Raw genomic sequence first — 7,168 nt, 5'->3', positions numbered from 1 at the left:
CATAATTCTCTTTTTTAGGGGGGCTACATTGTCTATGACAGTTTTTAAAGTTAAGTTTGTTTTATTTACTATATCATTAAATTACATACACTTGGTACATCACCAAGAAGGCTCAGCAGTGCATGCACTTCCTGAGAGTCCTCAGGAAGCACAACTTCAACGCCAACCTGCTGCTGACCTTCTACCGCTTCTCCATTGAGAGCCTGCTGACATACTGCATCACAGTTTAGTATGGCAGCTGCACTGCTGCAAACAGGGGAAGGCTGCAGAGTTGTTAAGACAGCACAGAGGATCATTGGCTGCCCTCTACCCTCCCTGATGGATATTTACACCTCCCGCTGCCTCAACAGAGCCAATACCATCATCAAAGACAGCTCACACCCTGGCTATGACCTGTTTGACCTGCTTCCCTCTGGTAGACACTACAGGTGCATTAAAACAAGGACAAATGGATTAAAGAACAGCTTATTCCCTAAAGCTGTAACCACTCTGAACTCCCATATGCACTGACCAGATTCTCTCCAGTTACTAATGTATCACTGTTACAATAATCTGTACATCACCCTGTCATATGTGCAATTTCAATCACGTGCAATAGTCCATTCCGCTGGACAACATACATGTGCAATATATGTCAACACTACACCTACCTCCATGTATATTTTTTTACCTAGACTCTTTTTATATTTATTTTCTGTATATAATTTATCTTGCTTTCTCTTTCTCTTTTTTGCACTAAGACTGCTTCTTGCACTGCATTACGGCTACAATTTGTTGTACTGAAAGTATAATGACAATAAAGGCATTCTTCTAATTCTAATGCAAGGAAATGACTGTATTTTTCCACCATTAGGTTGAATAATGTACTGGCCCTCTGTACTGAATACAGTGATTATTAGTGAGTCTACCTGTGTAAAGGCTATTTTTATCAGTGCATTGAACTGCATTACATCACAGACATGAAAGTAAAATGGAGCATTATGTGTTCCCTGCTTTTGCAGTACTTCATACATCTACAAGTAAATTGTGAGTAGGGGCAGCAATATAAAGGGTAGAGCAAACATCAGACCTTCATGGTCCAGTTTTCAGTGTACCTGCACAATGATGGCAAACAGACTCTCCTTGGGTTAAAAACATTTTAAAAATACTCCAACCAACAGAATGAAAGCCTCACCTGTGATGAGGTTACCCACTAATGTGGTAGGGATGCAAAAGATGCCCACCAGGAGGTCACTGATGGCGAGGTTTAGGATGAAGAGGTTTGTGACCGTGTACATACGATGGTTTTCCAGTACAATCAAACAAACTAGGATCTTCCCGACTATAGCAGGAAGATGAAGAAATAAGCCAGGATCTAGCTTGCAGCCGCGTCCAGAGAGTGCTGATAGTAGGGAGAAAATGTTGGTGATGTTGGTGACAAAGTCAGCGCTCATGTTTTTGTGCTGCAGCTGTGGCAGAGCCCTCAACCTCCACTTCCTGCTCCATCATTCCATCCAGTAACTCCATCGTTGATCTGAAGCAGAGCTGTGAAACACACGGGACAAGATTGTATATACTTAGGTTAAAACTGATGAATGCACATTGATATGCTGGATTATTTCTTTTTTTTAAACGTGTGTAGTGTCTGAAAATCCATGTCAAGTTTTAAAACACTGACATACAACATACAAATTCAGACAACCATATTATTTAGATATTACATTAATAAAACATGACTATCTTGTCATGTTGTATTTATCTGCTAAGGGAAACGCAACACATCAATTCAACAGCTGCTGAAGAAGATCTTCTTGTGTGTCTTTCTTTAATTCCTCTATATACATTCATGTTTAACGAAGCAGACACAGGTGTCACACCTCAAAAGATCATTATATTTCTTCACATGTTTTGGGGGCATGTTTTCTAAGGTAAACTGAGTGAGTGCCGTGGCTGGGGGAAGAAAGCAGTATTGTAGTGATGTAATTTCAGCTCGGTGGCAGCACATATGGATGTAAAACACTGCTTTTGTTCAAGTACAAAACCATCAGCGTGATTGAACTCTTAACCCCCAAGTGGTTTTCTTTTTAATTATTATTCACTATTATTCACTATTATTCTATCAAAATATATATATGTGTGTGTGTGTGTGTGTGTGTGTCCAAGCAACAAGACCGAGAGGGATTGGTACAGTCCATCCATCCATCTTCGTCCACTTATTCGTTACCGGGTTAAGTCAAGATGCGCAGAGCAGAATAGTTCAAGCCGTGCAACCTCATTATCCTGGATATCTTTTTTCTACTCTTGTGCAATGTGTGTGAGAGAAGGGGAATAAAAACCTGGGGCACCAGGTGTTATGAGTGAGTCTGGCAAACAGCTGAGCACAAAGACCAGGTGAGCCTGACGAACCTCGTACAGACAGCAGGGGCCTACAGACAAGAGAACTTGTAACTGAGTGCAGTTTGTGAGTAATCTTTCATAATCAATAATTATATTTTTTGCACCAAAGAGCACTTTTTGAATATACTGTCATTAGAAGGAAATTCAAATCATCAAAAATCTGTATCGGTAATTCACAACAACAACAACAACAACAAACCAGAAACTAGAATTGGCTGAATACTCACGATCTGTGCATCTCTAAATAAATTCTTAAAATAAAGTCTTCTGTTTTCTTCTCATTAGTACTCATTATATGTAATTGGACCATGTTGCCTTATTTTAGGGTCTATAGGTGACCATATGAACAGAGGATCTTTTTCATTTGCTTCTAAAGACAATTTTCCTGTATGTGAACACACTGTTTAATATTCACACTGATGCCTCGCCCCTTAAGGCTTTATGCCAAGACAGCTTCCTGCTCACTGTCAGGAGAATTATCCCTCCCTCAAGATGCAACAAATGTCAGACACCATAAGAGAAAGACAAGCTAACATTTATAGTTCAGTCAAAGTTACCAACCGACTGCCTAGAGCAGGAGATTTTAAATAAGTATATACTACTATAGTATAAATGGCCTTTAAAAATATATAATATTAATAAAGACAGTTTCACATTTGATTACCACCCTTAACCTAAAGCTACAGCAGCCTATCCTGCTATTGGTACAAGGACCACTTTTAACCGGTCACAAAAAGGTCCTTTGTCTGAGAGAGTGCACAGCTCTGTCAGGTCTTGAAAAAGATATCACAGATTCCCAAGGCAATGTCTCTGTCATTGGTGTGGAACCCCAGGGTTCACCTCCTGGGCAAGTTCGAATCCCGGTTAGGGCGGTTAATACCTTCCAGTGGACTCACCACCTGCAGGAAGGTTCAGGGGGGTTGGTACGGTGCAGTGTGGTTTGGGTGGTGACTGCTGCCCCCGCGGCCCGGTAACGGATAAGCGGATGAAAATGGATGGATAGATTCCCAAGGTCAATAATACAAAATAGAAAAACCACAGACAACTTGAAATCTCCAACAGTTTGCGAGGTTGACAGTACAGTGGAAGGTCAAGATACGAACACCTCGACATACGAGTATTTCGAGATACGAGCAAGCCGCCGAGTAAACTTTTGTTTCAAGATACAAGTAAAGACTCGAGATACGAGCACGCTTACAGGCGCTGACGCTAGGTGGCCGAGCACTCAGAGCAGCCCATGCCGCCTCACTCGTTCACTTCACGTGTTCGTCGACTTCCGTACGCATCTCCCGCGAGTCTACCGTATTGTGTTTGTGTTATTGTTAGGTTTATTCTAACATATGTGACGACAAAGTAACAACACAAAAGACGTCTGGATCGTTTACTTGCAAGGGGAGAGTGCAGCTTGCTCTGCTGGCAGCTTCCTCATCAACTCCCAGTTGCTGCACCCTTCCTCTGCTCTTTTATTTAGTTTACAAAAGTATCAGATTACATATCATGTAATCGTGTGTGAGTATATGAATGGGTATGGAGAAAGAAGGTGGGTGTGAATGTGGGTGTGGCTGTGTCTGGTAATTTCTCCATCAGTCTTGAGCACACTAGATTAAAATATGAGAAGCAAACAGTTTCTTAAAGCGACAGTACAGCATGAAGCAATGATAATAAATTAAATTCTTCAGTTATCTACGTGATTTTCTCTATTTTGTGCATTATTTTTCATAATAGTGATGAGTCCTAAGAGAGTGAGTGGTAAGGATGGTAGTGAGAAGAAGAAACACATGATGACCATGGAAATAAAGCATGAAAATGTCGATAAATATGAGCGTGGTGCCCGCTATAGAAAGAATACTGATCAAAAAAGGAAGAGACCCAGAGGAAGACCCAGGACCCAGGGCGGGGGGCGCGGAGTATTTGCGGCCCCCCCCCCCGCCCCCCCCCCCCCCCCCCCTTAATTCTAAGTGTATGTAAGTTATGTGTAAGTTACGTTTACGTAGTATACGTGTAAGGTAGGTTACGGAATCAAGTGTCTATGTACGGGCCAACTCTCTTCCCTCCCTCCTCCTCCGCACATGCCGCCATTAGCAGTTACTGTATCGTCTGTCTCGAAGATAAGAACTAGTTAATAATTAAAACCACATTTTTATTACACAGGAATCCTTATATACTATAATTCTTTTGTGTTTGCGGACGAGATACTTTTTCGTGCTCACGAGAAAGTATATCTAAGAGATTTTGCCACACAAACATACACGGTAATACATTAAAAAACCAAAACAATCATGTACAGTACGTACGGTTGGGAAATCTGTCATGTCATGCGTGACATATGTACTATATATATGGTGAGCATTTAATTAATGTAGGGTACCTCATTTAGACACAGGAGGGCACTGTTGTTGTTGTTCTACCGTTGATAACAGTGTAGGGAGGTTTGTGAAGGGTAAATACGTATATACGTAAATCATCCTCATCTCAGCCATATTCTTGGCTCGCAGGTGGACTTTCATCATTTCATTAATTTCAATTTTATTTATAGAGCGCATTTCATGCACAAAGCAAACTCAGTGTGCTTTACAGACATCACGTAATGAAAGACGTGAACGTTATAACGAAATACACTGGCCCCTCTCCTATCGCAGTAGTTGCGATAGGAGGGCATAACAACAGTGCCTTCCTGTGTCGAACTGAGGTATCCTACATAAATTAAATGCTCACCATATATACAGTACATATGTCACACATGACATCTTAGATTTCCCAACTGTATATGATTGTTTGTTATTTTAATGTATTACCCTCTATGTATGGGTGGCAAAATGTCTTAAATATACTGTACTTTCTTGTAAGCACAAGGAAGTATTTCGTGAGCACGAGAAAGTATCTCGTGAGCACGAGTTACGTTTCTTTCTTTTTTCCCCCATGTCCCTTAAGGGGCTCTATAATATAGCAATTAAAAACATGTTTTTTCCCGTTTTTTAGAGGGCCGGAACGGATTAATTTTTTTCTGTTATTTCTTACGGGAAAACGTGATTCGAGATACGAGCACCTCGAGTTACGAGCTTGGTCCTGGAACAGATTATGCTCGTATCTCAAGGTTCCACTGTATAGAGAGGCAGATGATACCTGATGAAAACCCACGCACATGAACACACATGCTTTTTATTCAGCTTCACAATTAAAATTATTAAATGTTAATAAACGTCTGACCTTATATTTTTGCACAATGCAGTACATTTGACACTGAGGAAATATTACATGTATTATTTATACAGTATAAAGATGTTGTAAAGATGTAAAGATGTTGTTGGTAGTTGACAATAGTGTGAATAGGTTAAGTTACTTTCTTACCTTCTTTGACAAATATGTATTTTTCATGTTTCACTGTTAACTGTGGTTTTGCTTTTATAAGTTGTTTGAAAAGTGTAGTATGTAGGAGAGGAGTGCTCTTCAGAGCAAACCTGCATTTAGAACCCTCTACTTTATAATTAAGTCTATAATTGTCTTAAGTACAGAGAGCACCAACATTACCCTCCGTAAATTTTGGAAAGAGCATTATAAAATCGTGACCTGTCGAAAGTTCATCGATTGAGTGTGGGAGGGAGGGTGTGACCAAAAGAGCTTTGACCTCTGCCTGGAAGAAGCTGTAGCCTAATGCTGTGGCTAAGAGGGACTTTGGAAGGTTTGAGAGTGAGATTAAAGTTGTCGAGCAGATAGTCAGCCTCGTCACATTGATGGGCCTTGAGGTTGACAAGGCTGATATTGACGAGCTTGTGGAGGAGCACTCCGAGGAGCTCAACACAGAGCAGTTAAGGGAGCTGGAGAAAATCACCCATATGGAGAGGCTAGACGAGATAGCCACTCCTTCAACAAAACAACAACTGCAGGAGGAGGAGGAGGAGATGACCAACACTACCAAGGCACTGAAGGAATTCCTGGAGCACTGGCAGCACGGAGCAAAACTTTTAGAGATGAAACACCCTCAGACAGTCTCTGTGGGTCGTGCTGTCTCCTTATTTAACGATACATGCGTTGCCTTTCAGGAAAATGTTCCTGTAGGATAAAACAAACAACCCTGGATATCTTCTTCAGAGAAGAAATATAATCCTTCTCCTACGATTAGTGGTAGTCTCGCTCACTGTCCCTCGCTTTGGGTTCTTTTACCCGCCCCTCTATTTCTCTCTCTCCCTCTCTCTCTCTCTCTCTCTCTCTTTCTATCATCTAAATCAAGTCCTTACTCCCAGTCCTTCTCCTATGCTTAGTGGCCCGTCACTCTGTCGTGCTGGCTTTCTCACTGTCCCTTGCTGGGTTATTTTACCCATTTTTATGACGATAATATAAAATTATTTTTTAATTTTTTTTATATTATCAATATATTTGTTTATATCTCTGTTTTTGATCTTTAGATGGGAAGGGTTAATAGTATATTTCTAGGGGGCTGGAACGAATTAATTGGTTTTTAGTTATTTTTAATAGGGTAGATACAGGTGGATCAACACACTAGTGCTGTTGTGGAACGGATTAAACCCGTATCTAGGGGGTCCACTGTACATATTTGATATGATCTAGTGGGCCAAATATACAGGGGTATGAAAAAGTTTGGGCACCCCTGATCATTTTCAAGATTTTCCTTTATGGATCATTGGTTGTTTAATTAAATATATCATATAGCAAACAAACAGTGATATTTAAGAAGTGAAATGAAGTTTATAGGATTTACAGAAAGTGTGCAATAATTACTTAAACAAAAGTAGGCAGGTGCATAAATTTGGGCACCCCAACAGAAAAATTACAT

Source organism: Cynoglossus semilaevis, chromosome W, assembly GCF_000523025.1.
Source record: "Cynoglossus semilaevis isolate Cse_v1.0 chromosome W, Cse_v1.0, whole genome shotgun sequence".
Taxonomy (NCBI): domain Eukaryota; kingdom Metazoa; phylum Chordata; class Actinopteri; order Pleuronectiformes; family Cynoglossidae; genus Cynoglossus; species Cynoglossus semilaevis.
This window is presented reverse-complemented; position numbering follows the sequence as displayed.